This window comes from Camelus dromedarius, chromosome 4, assembly GCF_036321535.1.
Source record: "Camelus dromedarius isolate mCamDro1 chromosome 4, mCamDro1.pat, whole genome shotgun sequence".
NCBI lineage: Eukaryota > Metazoa > Chordata > Mammalia > Artiodactyla > Camelidae > Camelus > Camelus dromedarius.
Window position 1 is genome coordinate 82,293,285 of NC_087439.1, and position 15,346 is coordinate 82,308,630.

Here is a 15,346-nt window from a genome sequence, read left to right on the forward strand (position 1 = left end):
GCGTTATTGGCCTCTAGAGAAATGCAAATTAAACCTGCAAGATATCACTACACACCTATCAGAATAGCTAGAATAAAAAATAGAGAAAACACCAAAGGCTAACGAAGATATGGAGAAACTCATCACTCATACATTACTCGTGGGAAGGTGAAATGGGGTAGCCACTCTGGAAAACAGCTTGGCAGTTTCTTAAAAATGTAGACATGCAACAATTACATGACCTAGCAGTCATACTACTGGGCATTTATCCCAGAGAAATGAAGATTTATGTTCATACAAAAACTTGTACAAAAATGTTTACAGCAGTTTTATTCATAATAGCCTCAAACTGGAAACAACCCAGATACCAATCAATGGGTGGATAGTTTAGACAAACTGGAATACTAGTCAGCAATGAAAAGGAATGAATTTTTGATATACATATAACCTGTGTGTATCTCCAGAGCATAATGTTGAGCGAAAAAAGCCAGTCCCCAAATGTCATACACTGTAAGATTGCATTTATATAATATTCTTAAAGTGACAAAATTATGGAAATAGAAACAGGTTAGTGGTTTCCAAGGGTTAAGGAGGGGATGTGGGTAGGAAGGAAGCGAGCAGTTATAAAAAGGTAGCATGAAGTGTCCTCATGGTGATGGCAGTGTTCTGTATCTTGGCTGTGTCAAGGTCAGTAACCTCGTTGTGATATTGATCTCAGCATAAAAAACTTACTTAGAAAAAGTAAAGTATAGGAACTCAATTGAATATATTATATTAAAAACAAAGGTATTAAATACTCAAAATTTGTCACTTCCTAATTATTTTTTTACTTGTACCCTTATCGGTGCTCCTGAAATTATTTATGCCTTTTGTTTCTGGATGGTGGAAATACTCTATGATGGTTGGCTATGGTGCCTTTCTGCCCAATTCTGCATTCAGTGACATCACATTGCCAGCTTGAAATCAGCCACAGTAGGACGAGCTACAGCATAGAAATGGGCAAATGCTGCAAGTTAGATCTCCCCTCCCTTCATAGCAGGTTGCTAAACTTTTACAGGGACACCGCTGCTTATACAGTAAGGAATTTCCCAAACATAGAATGCAGGTTTAGATACTGGCTGACCACCTCCCACAGGAAATAACAAAAATGTATAAAAAATGAATAATGATTCAGATCAGTTATGAGAAGAAGAGGAAGCTGGGCTCTTCTTAAAGCTATTTCAAAGCTAGTTCATTGCTAACCTCATTTTATACAAGGCAGTTGTGGACTGTGGGTGAGTCTGGGTCTGGAGAAATGACATCGTTACTGTTGATAATCTTGTTTTTGAATATTCAGCAGAGAAATGGCAAGATGGTGGAACTGCAAAAAAAAAAATGGAGCCTTATGAAGACTCAGATGTCATTGTACTTTTCCCTAAGCAATATCTACTCTCTCTCCATCAGATCTGGATTCTTTAGCACCCCAATCTAGGGCCCATGTAGCTACTGGTTTTGCTCTTACAGCAAACTTTTCCTTCCCATGCTTCTTCATTTGGCCATAAGTGAGATGGGAGTGGTTGGTGACGGGCTGGTGGGTGAGTGGATGATCTGATCAACCATCCTATTCCATATTTTGGTCACGGTGACTGGTCCAAAGGATGGGCACGCGCAGACAAGGAGACACATGGACATCTGGTATAAGTTCTCTTCATCCCCTGGGATTGCTGCATTGGCATTGGCAGCATCCATGCCCCCTGGCACACAGAAATGGCCTCTCTGCAGCCAGGGTGTGGCCAACACAGAGCCAGGTAGAGATGACAGACAGACGGACAGAGTACCATTTGAGCCGAGTCCCTGGGAGCCCCTGAGGCTCTGTTCCCTGCAGCTCATCCTTCTTAGCTAAATTCCATTTTTGGCTAGGAAAATTCTAGTTGAGATTTTTGGCAAATGCCACCAAAAAATTCCAGATAAACACAAATTCCTTATAGACTCTCCCTTGGTCTCCATGGTTTCCCTTCCTTTTTCCTGCTCTTGATCCCTCTCCTCTCTATCTGGAACTTATATATGTGATCTAAAACTGCCAGTCAAACCTAAAACCATGGGAAACCCCTTTCCACCTAGACATCTGGTTACCTTACAGGTCATCTTCAGAGGTCCCCTGAGTAGGCTGCTTCTCTCCTCTGAGTGTTTTTGGATGCAGCAGCCAGCCACGAAGTTGAGTCAGAGGCAGTGTAACAGCATGATTCTGCTGGTTTATAGCCTGAAAGAAACATTTGGGCAGTAATATACTTTTTTTTTCAATGTAGAAGAAACCTCCAAGAATCAAATCAAATGTTTTTGAGAAACATTTGGCGGCGGTAAACTGATGGGGCGCTAAGACACCTCCGTCTTTGGCTCCCATATTTCCTGATTTATTCTGGCACCAGAATGTCTGTAGTGCCACCATCAAGCCACATGTTAATTTTTTTTTGTCTACGCAGGGGTGTAAACTGCATATGCTTTATTTCAATTAGCTTAATTGTTTTTGGTATTTAATACTAATTGTCTTAATTAGCTTCCAAAGCACAACAATGCCGACAACGGTAATGACTACATCTTATCCATATGGTTACAGAAGACGGATGACTCAATTTCCCATCCTCAGGCTGTGCGAGTCCCAGGAGGAGGACCGGACAGATGTGGCTGATGTGAGAAGAGGAAGATGGAAGTCCTCCAGGGAGCTGACCTGGCCTTGAATGCAAAACCTGAATATCAAGAATAGACGAGGAGGTGATGGACAGGGGAATAAAGCAGGAGAATGAAGGATTTATGTAGCACCTGGATCATCTATTTTCTTAATGTGCATACAATAGAGTGATGCTGGGTGAATGCTAACAACAAATTTCCCGGTGCCAGCAAGTTCTATTGGCTCCGATCTGAAGAGGCGATGTTTGAAGACCAAATTGTGGGAGACTGAAAGTGAGAAACAGCCCCGTAATGCAATCTGTCTTGGGAAACGCTGGAACCAGTCAAAACCTCGGTGACATTTCTTTGGCAAATCTGGCTTAAAAGAAGTTCGTAGCTAGTGCCTGGCATAGATTGGGAGCTTAATGTATGTTTTAATCAGCACCTGTCAGGAAATCCTTTGGGCTCAATCTTCAAAATATATCTAGAACCTGACACTTAGCACTTCCTTAACTGCCACTATCCTGCTCTGATGCGCCATCGTCTTTGACCTGCCCTCCCCCACCAGCCTCTTGACTTGTCTCCCTGTGTCTACTCTCAGCCCCTACAGTTTATTCTCAACACAGCAGCCAGAGGAATCCTTTGAAGCATAAATCATATCATATCACTCTTCTTCTTAGAACCCTCTAATGACTCCCATCTCACTTGGAATAAAAGCTGGAGTCCTTGTGATGGCCAGCAATGTCCTCCCACCTGACCTTACCTTACCTTTCTGAGCTCATTTGCTCCTACCTTCCCCGACTCTCTCCATCATGCCTGCCCTCAATTCACACTGAGGACTGCATTGCCCAGTTCTGCACCTACCTGCCACCTGAGGCTAGTGACTATCATATTAGACAGGGCACACATAAAACATTTCCGCCATCACAGACGGTTCTACTGAACGGTGCTGCCCTAGGGACTTCACACTGGCTGGAAAGCTCTTTTCAAAGATATCCATCCACATGGCAAACTCCCTCAAATCCCAAGTCTTTGTTCAAATGTCACCTTTTCCAAAAGGCCCATCTGACCACCCAATTTAAAATCTCAACCCTAACCTGGTTCATTCATCAACCATCCCTGCTCCCCTCCTCTGCTCTATTTTTTCTATAGCATATATAACACCTTATAGCATATTATACAATTTAGTGATTTGTAATAATACTCATTTATTATTATTGTTAGTCCCCCATGAAAACACATGCTCCAAGAATATGGATTTTTGGCACTTTTGTCTGCTGCTGTCTCCCCAGCATCCAGAACAGTGCCTAGCGCAGAGTAAATACTCATTAAATATTTGTCGAAGGAATTAGTTAACAGATCAACATATTTTCTGATCACCTGCTGTGTCCCAGACTCTGTGCTGGCACTGGGGATACATAGAAGAATGAAATTAGACATGGTTCCTGCTGTCATGGAATTTCTGTTCTAGTGAGAGAGACAAGTAAACAAATACCAAAAACAAATTCTGGAAAGTTCTATAAGAGAGACAAATAAGGAGCAGAAATAGAGAATATCGTGTGTGTGCACGTGTGTGTGGGGGTGTGTAGGGGGTGGAGAGACTTTCTGAGGAGGACAGGGCAGCTATGTAATGAAGGGTGTGGGGGCGTTGCACATGCCTGCAAAGGTGAGTGACTAGTGCATGGGAGCTGACTGTGAGTTAGTGATCATCAGAAATCAGTCAGTGAGCGGGTGCTGCCTCCTTGGCAACGTGAAGTGTGATCTTGAACCAGCAGTGTTTGAATCATCTGGCATCTTTTTAGAAACGCAGATTCACAGAGCCAACCCCACACTTGGGAGTCCGGACTTCAGAAACCCCTCAGGTGAATCTGTTGCTCCCTGCCCTTTAGCACTGTGCCCCTCTGTAGAGTCAAAGCCCACGGCGGGCACCCGGTAACCATGGGGCAAATGAATGAATCAGCGAATGAGTGAATGATGTGGGGATGCCTGTAGCAATCACCACAGTGCCTGTTCCTCTTTATGTTCTCCTTCTTTGGCTGAGGCTCAGATAATAATTAACATGAAATACAAAGAGATTCTTTCTTTAACTGAGCCAGAGGGCAATCAGTAAGTGCAAGAATGAAAAAAAAAAATACCTTGGTATCATAGGAATTCAGAGATTTGGAGTCAGAGGGGAGGGTGAAAGGCACTCCTGACTGGGGAAAGCAAAGGTTTGAGGCTGAGAGGAGCAAGTCTGGATTGTGGCAGAGAGAAGGAGGCTACCAGTGGGAAAGGGCAGTTTGTGTGGGAGTAAGTCGGGAGGATGCTGGAAGGCGGGCAGGTGTCCCCTGCTGGTGTAGCGAGTACACGGGAGGTCAGGGGAGCTGCCTCCGGGTGTCTTAGGAAGGTAGTGCGGCCATTTGCTAGGTGACTGGATGACAAAACTTACAGCTGTCTTGGTATTGCTTATAGAATACCTTAGCTCTGTGGTTAATGTTGAAAAGAGCGGGAAGGTACTGTCACTGTCTAGCATCTTCTTTATGCCACACACTGTTCTAAGCATTTCTCTAGCGTGTGCTCATTCAATCCCCACAATCCAGTGAGGTAGCTACTCTTCAATTTGACCAATGAGGGGACTGTGTGGCACAGAGAGGTCAGTAACTTACCCGTGGTCGCCCAGCCAGTAAGTGGTAGAGTCTGTCTCGAATCCAGGCAGCCTGGCTCCACTGCACTTTGCTGCCTCGACTACACTGTGAGTCCAAAGGACCTTGGGAAATAGCGCTCTGCCTTGCAGCTCCCCTGTCCCCTCAGAGGCCCTCTGCGGGGTGGGGGTGGGGCGCTTCAGAAGGTCCCGCTTTCCTGGCACCTTCTCCCTCTGGTTGGGCCCCACTCTCCCCTCCTCTGCCCTCGGGTTCCTGTGGTCAGTGTGTCTGCCAGTTAGCACTGGGCAGGTGGGCTGGTGCAAGTAGTAGGAGGGGCTGTGGGCTTGGCCCCAGGTCTGGGCGGGCGGGGGTGGAATCAGATTTTATAGGGCCTGAAGTCTATACTGTCTTGGGAGGCTTCTTTAAGAAAAAAATACAGAAATGTCTTGCTTTTGCAAATTCTATAAAGTCATTGACCTTATGAGTCCTTGGCAACCCCTCTCCCTCAACCCAGGGCCTCAGAAGGGACCTCATTATCTTCTTGGAAAACCTGCCTCTGGGTCTGGGCCTGGTTTTCCCAGACGTCCCAGAGCGGAAAGACTGGCATCTTTCAATTGCTAAGATGAGCTCCTCTTACAGCAAAAGTCAAGAGCATGAATACACTCCTGGAATCTCTTTTTCTCACCTCACCAAAGCCTTGGGGGTGGCCTTTGATCGTTCTAGCTTGGGAGAGGGCAAGAAAACCCCATCTTGCCTCCTTTAGGACAGGGGTTTAATCAAAGGGCAAGGCAGTAGGTGGAGGGCTCTGCCTGTTTGAGTCCAAAGTTAGGGCCCCACTGCTGGAAACTGGGACGTGGGGACTGCTGGCCAAGAAAGGAGATGGCATTCCCCTGGCTGGGCTCTAAGGGACAGGCTGCCATTGGCTACAGTAAATGACTCCAATTCCTTCCCTTTTGTTGGTTTCATAGTTATTTTAGCTTGTTTCTGCACATGTTTTGTAAACATGGTCCAGTCTGGGAGTGGTCTGTCCTGCTGTACCTTCAGCGAGGACCTGGCTTTATTTTTTTTTAAACACTTTTATTGTGGTATGGTTCCTGTACAGTAAACTACACATATTTCAGATGTACAGTTTGATGAATTTTGATAGATGTATACACCCACGAAACCACCACTACAATCAAGATAGCTAACATTTCCATCACTCTGCAAGAAGGACCTGGCTTTTTATGCAAGTGATGATTTAGCAGGTAGCAAAGCTAGACAGTAGCTTCTATAAACAAGCCTTTTCCTGGGCCCCGCTTGGGCCTGCAGGGCTATACCAGAAACTGGTTCTGGCCTGTCCTTAGAAGAGGGACATGATCAAGATGGCTTTAGCAGTGTTAAATGAGGTGTTTGGAGAGGATTCAAGCCAGGAGAGGCCGAGAGACAGGCCAGGGGGTAGGGTAGGGACCTGAGGGTGAGGATGAGCAGTGAAGCAGGGAGCTGCGTGGGGATGCGGGGAGTAGGCTGGTACACTGTCCACCACCCGTGCCCATCATGCAGATTCCAATCAAAGAGTGTGCCACTCCAAAGGCGTGACTTGTGGTCAGTGTGTGTGCTGTCACCTTCACCGTGGTTCTGCTGGGACTCCACTGAAAGGGTGAACTTGATATTTACATATCTCTCTTCTCATTTTCTTCTTTCTTTCTGTCTCTGTCTCTGAGGAAATTGACTGTAAATGGCAACTTCACAGATAGTTCTGAGCTGCAAATTACAGCTAAGCCAGCAGTCCTGGGATTTACAATCATAACTTCATGGAATTGAACTATTAACTAATCCAAACACAGGTATATTAAGTTGCCAACCCTGGCGTCAGCAATTACCAGCAGCACCTCCATCAGTCAATAATTCTAAAATGGTTGGAATTGCTGCTGCCTCTTTAATCAGCCTGGGGGAGGCTGAGAAGCTCCTTTTTTCTGCCTCCTTCATGTTTTCCTGCAGGAATTTTAGGGACCTGGATGGGATGTCTTTTTTTTTTTTCCCCCATCCCTAGAAGAATCATGTGATAAGACTTGAAGCCTGAAGATGGTAAAGCTGAAAATTAAGTACTAAATGTTCAAGTGAAATGTGTCCTTTTCAGAAGGACCACGTTATCTGAGCAAGAAACAGAACCACGGGCAGAGCTCACCTAGAAATGGAAAGGACCAGTGAGTTGTAGAAGAAATACTTGCTGAGGGTAACAAGTCCAAAAGGCAGATTGACCTTGAGAGCAGGATTTGTTTTCATCAAGGTCTCTGTGTAGTGGAATACTAGTCCTGACTCTAAATGTGTGAACTTGGGCTCCGTGTCTTCCTTCTAATTCAGGATGCCCTTACTCACCGGTTGCTAAGGGGTGGGGATTTTAGGTGATGGATGTACAACACTAAGTAACATCACGAGAAAGGGATTCTGTTTAGAGTCACACTGGCTTGAATCCTGGTTCACCCTTTACTTAATCTCTCTGTGTCTCAGTTTCCATGTTTCTCAAGGGGAGGAGATTGATCACTACCTTTTGGTGTTGACATGAGAACTGTGCCTGGCAAATAGTGTTGTATAAGTTTTTATTGTTTTGATGATGAATTTGTTTTCAATGCTTCTGGTCAAAAAGAGAAGGTCTCAATTTGATGCTAACACATCTTTAACACCCTCTCTAGGCACTGGCTAATCTCTCTTTAACAGAGAGTAGGGCTTAGTTTCAGAGTTAGTGAGAATGTTATGATCGTGTTTTTCATTATATTTATTTTTATGGTTACCTCCTATTTATATGACAAATGACATTAGTTTTCTTTTTGTAACAGTGATATAACTTTAAAAATTAAAAAATTTAAATTGAAGTATAGTTGATTTACAATATTTGTTAGTTTTATGTGTACAGCAAGGTGATTCAGTCGTGTATATTTGTGTATGTATTTCAGACTATTTTCCATTCTAAGTCATTACAAGATATTGAATATAGTTCTCTGTGATGTACAGTAAATCCTTATTGCTTATCTATTTTATGTACAGTAGTTTGTATCCGTTAGTCCCATACTCCTAAGTTATTCCTCCCACCCTCCCTTTCCCTGAGGTTGGTAACCACAAGTTTGTTTTCTACTGACATTAACTACTTTCTTTTAAAGTAACTTTATTTAAAAAAAAATTTGAGTCGATTTAAACAAAATTATTAAGAAAATGTTAGATATAAGTGGACAGTGAAGAAAGCAAAAATGCTAATGGTGAGACATGGCTAGCAGAAGTAGCAGACTAGGCAGTCTTGTCTAAAAGATCTTCCAGCACAAGTGTTGAGACTGGTGACATCTTTGGGCATGTTTATATTCAGGGCAGGGTGCTTAGCAGGAAGTTTCCTCTGGCTTCTTCCTGGCTTCTGTTTGTCTTTCATTTGTGAATGGCCACAGAGATGCCATTGGGTTAGTCGAGTGTGGCCAGTCCTATGCCCATGGCCTCCCCGTGACCCTGGTCCCTCCGACTGCTGGGATGGAGGCGTCCAGAGGAAGCAGGTGGACCCTGACTCTCAGTGCAGGTCACGGGCCGGGCAGTGGTGGTGGGGTCACACTACATGGGAAAGTGGAATTTTGAAAAACTTATCATTTTCATCAACTGTGAACAACACATAGGGCTTGGTTAATCCTGGACCCATGGCTTCTCCTTCCAGACACCAGACTCCTCACTCCTTCTAAATAAGAAAGAGCAGATCCGCCAAGTCTCAGGAAAGCAAAGGGAATGAATGCTGGCTCTGTCCACTGAGGGAGGAGGCTGGGCAAAACTGGATGGAGTAGATAGACCCAAAGAACATACGTTTTTAGGTACTATGGACAAATTGACTTAAAAAGATGGAAATGTAAAATTCTGGAAATGACAAGATCTAACTGAGCTATTATAGAAAAGCAGATCTGGGGCTCATCTAAGGAAAAGCTGGGTAACACAAGCCATCATATGGGTGGTTGAAATATAGGCCTGTAATGAAACCCCATCTGCGAGAATTTCTCTTTCTATAACTATATCTTGGATCTCCAGAGTCCTCCTCTTGGGGCTCCATCCTAGAGCAGTCTGTGCCAGCTCTGGGCTGGTCCTAGGTGAGGAGAGGTGGACGACACATCTACACTAGAATGTCCTGTTGTTACCATAAGCTAAGGTAGCCTTGAATTTTCCCCTCCAAATCCCCTACTGCATCCATGGTATTCCTGTGATATCGGCTGCAAGGTTTAAAACCTTGGGGGCCAGAGTTCAATTTCCCTCGCCTGTTATTTCTCCATCCACCCACTCGTTAATTCCTCAAATGTTTTTTGTGTGATTACTATGAGCTCAGTGTCTTTCTGTTCATTCTTCCCGTTCACACTGCCATTTCCCTCGGCTGATTCTTCATTCAGTAAATACCAAGTGCTTAATGTGTGCCAGAGCAGGATCTGTATCATCTCATGCCTGAATCCTTGATTATAGTGCTGGGCATATTGATGCTCAGGAGGTATTTACGGAATTGACATAAAGGTGTCTCAGGCGTCTCTCTTTTGCTGGGGATGTTTTTTGTTGCCTTGGTGGGGAGAAAAATGCTCTCATGTTACCCTGGTCTAGCCTGAATCCCGAGGGCTTAAACTTAGACATCCTCTTGGGGACCAGGTCTGGGGATCTACCCCAGCCCCTCCTTGTCTTCCTAAAAATTCTATTCTGAGAGTATGGAGCTTAATTCACTGGATGCCCAGATGGTCAAATAAATGAAGTTAAGAATCTGCAGGCAGCTAAGGGGTGGAGATGCAGGAGTCACCAGAGATGCTCTGCCTTAGGTCACTTTAAGTTAACCCACCTTCTGCTTTCATTTTTAATTAGTTTTCACAGAATCCTTTTCCACTGGGAGAACCTAAATTGGCATTTTTTTAATTACTAAAGGAAATTGACAAACCACATAGAAGTATTTATATACCTAAACTCAATCCCTGTGTGGAGAAACACCTTGTAGCTTGGTGCTTTATTATAGATAGATAGATTTGTCCCTTGCTTGTTGAAAAAATAATCAGACTTTAATGCTGGGACTGCACATTAGAGTGGAGAGTAAGATGGCCCTTAACTTTTCATTACACATTTTTCAATAGAATCCCCTTGGGGTAAATAGTTTTTTATTCTGGAATAATTTGCCATAGTGTTTACAGGAAGATTTCTTATTCAATAGTAAAATGGTTGTGTTACTTTGATTACATTCTTAGCCCTTGATAATTGTCTCATTTTCCTTTTGTGAAAGGAATTCAGACACCTAACACAATTGTACCTTGACATCAATTCAGAGCGTCATGAGGAATTTTGCTGACAGAATTCAGTGTGTTGTGAATATCTTCCTTGTCCACATTTGGTTTCCTTAAATCATCTGTAGCACAGACGTTGCCAGCTGCTGGAAAATGAAGCTCCAAGTTCATGCTGACTGATAAGGAGAAAAATACCTAATTCAAATTCCAAGAATTATTTGACCTAAATGAATTTCAGCTTGAGAAAATGGGGTCAACTCTCTGTACCCCAGAAGAACCACCCTGGTGATTAAAAAGGAAATCTTGAGGAATTAAATTATGTTGCTGTTCAGCTTTCATACACACACTTAGGGGAAAAAAAAGCCCATTGCATCAAAGGCTGTCGGAATAACTCAATTTAGTGATGGTGGCAAAGCATTGCTGAAAAAAGGCTTTCTAGGCAGCAAGCTTTGCTCCAGGGAACTGCTACACACTTCAAAATTGGTATCCGAGAGAAAAGGAGAAGTCTTTCAAATGAATAATTTTATGACTTTCAACCACACACATGCTGCTTGAATATCAAATTATTTTAAATGAGAACTTCAAAAAGATCTACCTGTTAAATGAGTAAAAAGCTCTAAACCACTGCCTAACAGAATGAAGAGATTTGGATTAAAATGCCAAATGGGGCAGGGCACTCTTGTGCCAAGATTCCTAAAACATGTACAAAGCAGAGTTTAGCCCCAGATGAAAGGGAGGCATTGACCTCAGGATTTTAGAGAAAATCAGATCCAGCCCTCCTTGTTTTACAGGTGAAAACACTGAGACCAGAACACAGGTGTCCTGCCAGACCCATCCCCGGACTATTCAAGTGTGTAGTTCAGACCCGTTCCAGGTTAGCGTTCTCTGGGTAGCACAGAGAAAAGTTAGTGATTAACTACTCTGGGCTGTGGGATTAACAAAAGATAGTGGTTTAGGTGTCCACATTCCTAGATGACATTTACATTGTAAAACAGAGCTTCAATACCTTTAACCCTTAGCTCATTGCTAAGGCAGGGATTGTCAGGCACCGCTCGCCCATCCTTTATATCAACAAGTAGATATGTATGCATGAAGTTAGCTACTGAGTGTTGTACAGGAAACTCTATGTTGGTCTGGTAGTTGGAAGATGCAAATTCTTGTCCTAACTCTGCCACCCAGGAGCCACATGTAACCCTGGGTAGTTGGTTTATGCAAGATGAGCTGCAGGAAACTGGGCATGTGGACTTTTGCCCCAGGTTTCTTCTTTCTCAGGGAAGTAATGAAGAAGATACAGGCTCATAGAGGTGAAAATGCTTCGTGAACTGGTTAACGTCATGGGAGAGTGTATTCATCATGTTTTTTTGTTTTGTATTTTTGATGCTTTGCCATCTTAGGGCCTTGCTGACTCTGGAGAGACATCTCCTCCCAGGGACAGCTAATTTCTAGAGAGCAAATAACTCATCAATCCAGAGCCCATACCCCCAATCAAATTCTTTATCAAATTCTTTATCTATCAAAGCCCTCCTTTATCAAATTCTTACACTCTGGGCCACTATTCTCCTGCCCTGATCACATCACCTGAGGGTCAGGTACCAGACAAGTAAGGACTCCCTCTGCCCCAGGGCCCAGTGAATCATTCAGATTAGCCAATGCCATGCCTGCTTGCCCTGCCTCACCTGTTTCTTCACATGGAAACCGCAATAAAGGCTCGTGCCCCCGTTTTCTCCTTGCTCCTTCTGCTTCCTGACAGGCCCTGGTTCTTCCCTGTGTGTCCCTCGGCGTCATGGCATGCCCCCCCTTCTTTTGGGACCTATGAGTATAACAAACTTATCTTTTAAAAATCAATCAATCAATTAATTATCATTTTAAAATTAAGACTTTATTTTTTAAGAGCAATTCAAAGTCCACAGCAAAATTGATGGGAAGGTTCAGAGATTTCCCATGTACCCCGCCCCCCACCCCCCAAACCTTTACAGCATCCCACACTATCCAGTCAACTTCCCCTAGAGAGTGGTACGTTGGTTATAATCGGTGAACGTACACTGACACATCACCATCACCCAAAGTCCACGGTTTACATGACTGTTCACCCTGGGTGTTGTGCGTTCCGTGGGTTTGGACAAATGTATAGTTTTTACTGCCCTAAAATTTCTGTTGCTTAATCTATTCATCCACCACCTTTGTAGCCACTGATATGTCTGTTGTCTCTGTGTTTTGCCTTTTCCAGAACGTCATATAGTTGGAATCATATGGTATGGAGCATTTTCAGATTGGCTTCTTTCACTAAGCAATATGCATTTAAGGTTCCTTCTTTTCTTTTCATGGCTTGATAGCTCATTTGTTTTTAACATTGAATAATATTCCATTGTCTAAATGAGCCACAGTTTATTTACCCATTCACCTACTGAAAGACATTTTGGTTCTTTCAAGTTTACTTTCCATAAGTAAAGCTGCTATAAAAATCCACATGCAGGTTTTTGTGTGAAGATAAGTTTTTAACTCCTTTGGGTAAATACCAAGGATTGTGATTGATGGATCCTATGGTCAGAGTGTGTTTAGTTTCGTGAGAAACCACTCAAGTGTCTTCCGCAGCAGCTGTACCATTTTGCATGAGACAGTTTCAATTTCCCCACATCTTCTCGAGCATTTGGTGTTGTCGGTGTTCTGGATTTTGGCCATTCTAATAGGTGGAAAGTAGTATCTTGTTTTTATTTGCATTTCCCTGATGGCATATGATGTGGAACATCTTTTCATATGCTTATTTACCATCTGTATATCTTTGGTGAAGTGACTGTTGAGAAATTTGGCTTATCTTTTAATTAGGTTGTTTTCTTATTGTTGAAGTTTGAGTTCTTTGTGTATTTTGGATAACAGTCCTTTATCAGATTTGTCCTTAATCAGATATGTCCTTTACAAATAATTTCTCCCAGTCTGTGGCTCGTCTTCACATTTTCTTGACATTGCCTTTTGCAGAACAGAAGGTTTAAATTCTAATGAAGTCCAAATTATCAATTATTATATCATGGATCCTGCTTTTGGTGTTTTATCTAAAAAGTTATCACTATACCCAAGGTTGTCTGAGTTTTTCCTTACGTTGCCTTCTAGGAGTTTTATTGGTTTGTGTTTAACATTTAGATCTGTGATCCATTTTGAGTTAATTTTTGTGAAGGGTATACCTTCTGTGTCTACATTTATTATTTTTTTAACATGTGAATGTCCAATTGCTCCAGCACCATTTGTTGAAAAGACACAAACTATTCTTTCAGTGGCAGTCATTTCCTGATCTGTTGGCCTCATCATACATAAATAATACTAAAATCTCTGTTTAAAAACAGGTCTGATTTTTATTCCACTGGGATGGGATGCTGCTTTTGTTAACAGCTGTGTCTCTGCTGCCCAGTGTTCACTTTTGCTGGCTTGTTCAGCCCGCAGGTCTGCCTCTAAATCTTGGGGGCCTGGAGTGCAACCTGTCCCTAGGAAGGGAGCAGTGACTCAGAGCTGGGTGACGGGCAGGTAGGTCAGCTCCTCCCCAGCCATGCCCAGAGCCACACGCACCCCAGGACAGCACCTGCAACCACACTGCACTGGCCCAAGGAGAAGTCCATGCTCTGCCTTCCCACCTCTGCTTGTTTCCTCTTTTATCTGGGCTCTCTGATCCTTCTTCTCTGGCACCATATGTGTATTCTCCAGCTCTATCTTGTCATCTGTCCAGCTTCTACAAATTAATGGAAGGCTCTCGTTAGCATTTTAAAGTTTTTCTTCATTTAGTTTCTGCACATTCCGTATTAGGTTTATCCTTATTTTGTTTGTTCTGACTTTTTGACTATTGTTAGTTGTCCCTTTTTAAGTGGGATTTTTCTTTCATTATATTTTCAAATACGTTATGTGTATGTAGCGAACTATTGATTTTCTTGTATAAATTTTTATGGCTAGCCACCTTATTGAATTTTCCTATTGATTTTAACAGGTTTTTTTTTTTTTTTAAAACATGATTCTCTTTGCTTTACAGGTATAGAGTGGAAACTAGCTGCAAATAATGGTATTTTTTCTTATGTTTATGGTTTATTCTCTCACAACAGTGTTAAGTTACAGCGGTGGGAGCGAGCATTCTTCTCCTGTTTCCTTGGCTTTTCAATTTGGTTTCTCAGGAGAATGCTGCCTCTCTGATTCCATTTGTAACCTGGGATACTGAACCTGAGCTCTGAGCTAGCGCTCTGGGCTGTTACTGGTTTGAGAATTGGGAGTCAGGGTGTTAGGGGGTCAGGGGGTTCTCAGAGCTTGGAACTCACAAGGCAGATGGACCACTTAATCTTCTCTACATCTCTAACATGTGTTCTTGTCCCCATCCCAACTTCTTTTTGAAACTTCCTCCAGCTTGACTTGTATTTTCAGGAGTTTAGCAAATAATCTTAGGGGAAAGGAACCACAGAAAAGAAATAGTCACAAAACTAGCATTATTGAAATGAATTGTTTAATTAGAGAAACATATGGCTGTATTTCTAAGTATTTTTGTCCTTAAAAATTTTTTTTTTTTAAATCACTCAACCCCTTTTTGGGCACCAGTGACAGAATTCAAAATCAAATCAGCTTAAATTAAAAAAAAAAGAATTTGTTGATTCCTATAACCAAATTGCACAGAGGGTAGGTTGCTCAATCCCCTCCTCTTTCGAGGACTGACTTACCCCTAAAGCTGTTGCCATGGGGTAGGCAGCTCTGGAGATGTTGTTTTTAACGTAATGACAACCATCTACGGAGCTCTTGGTAAGTCCTGGCACTGTTCTAAGCACCTGACATACATTCTCATTTAATCCTCAGCACAGCCCTCTGAGGGGGCATGGTTACCCCTGTTTTACA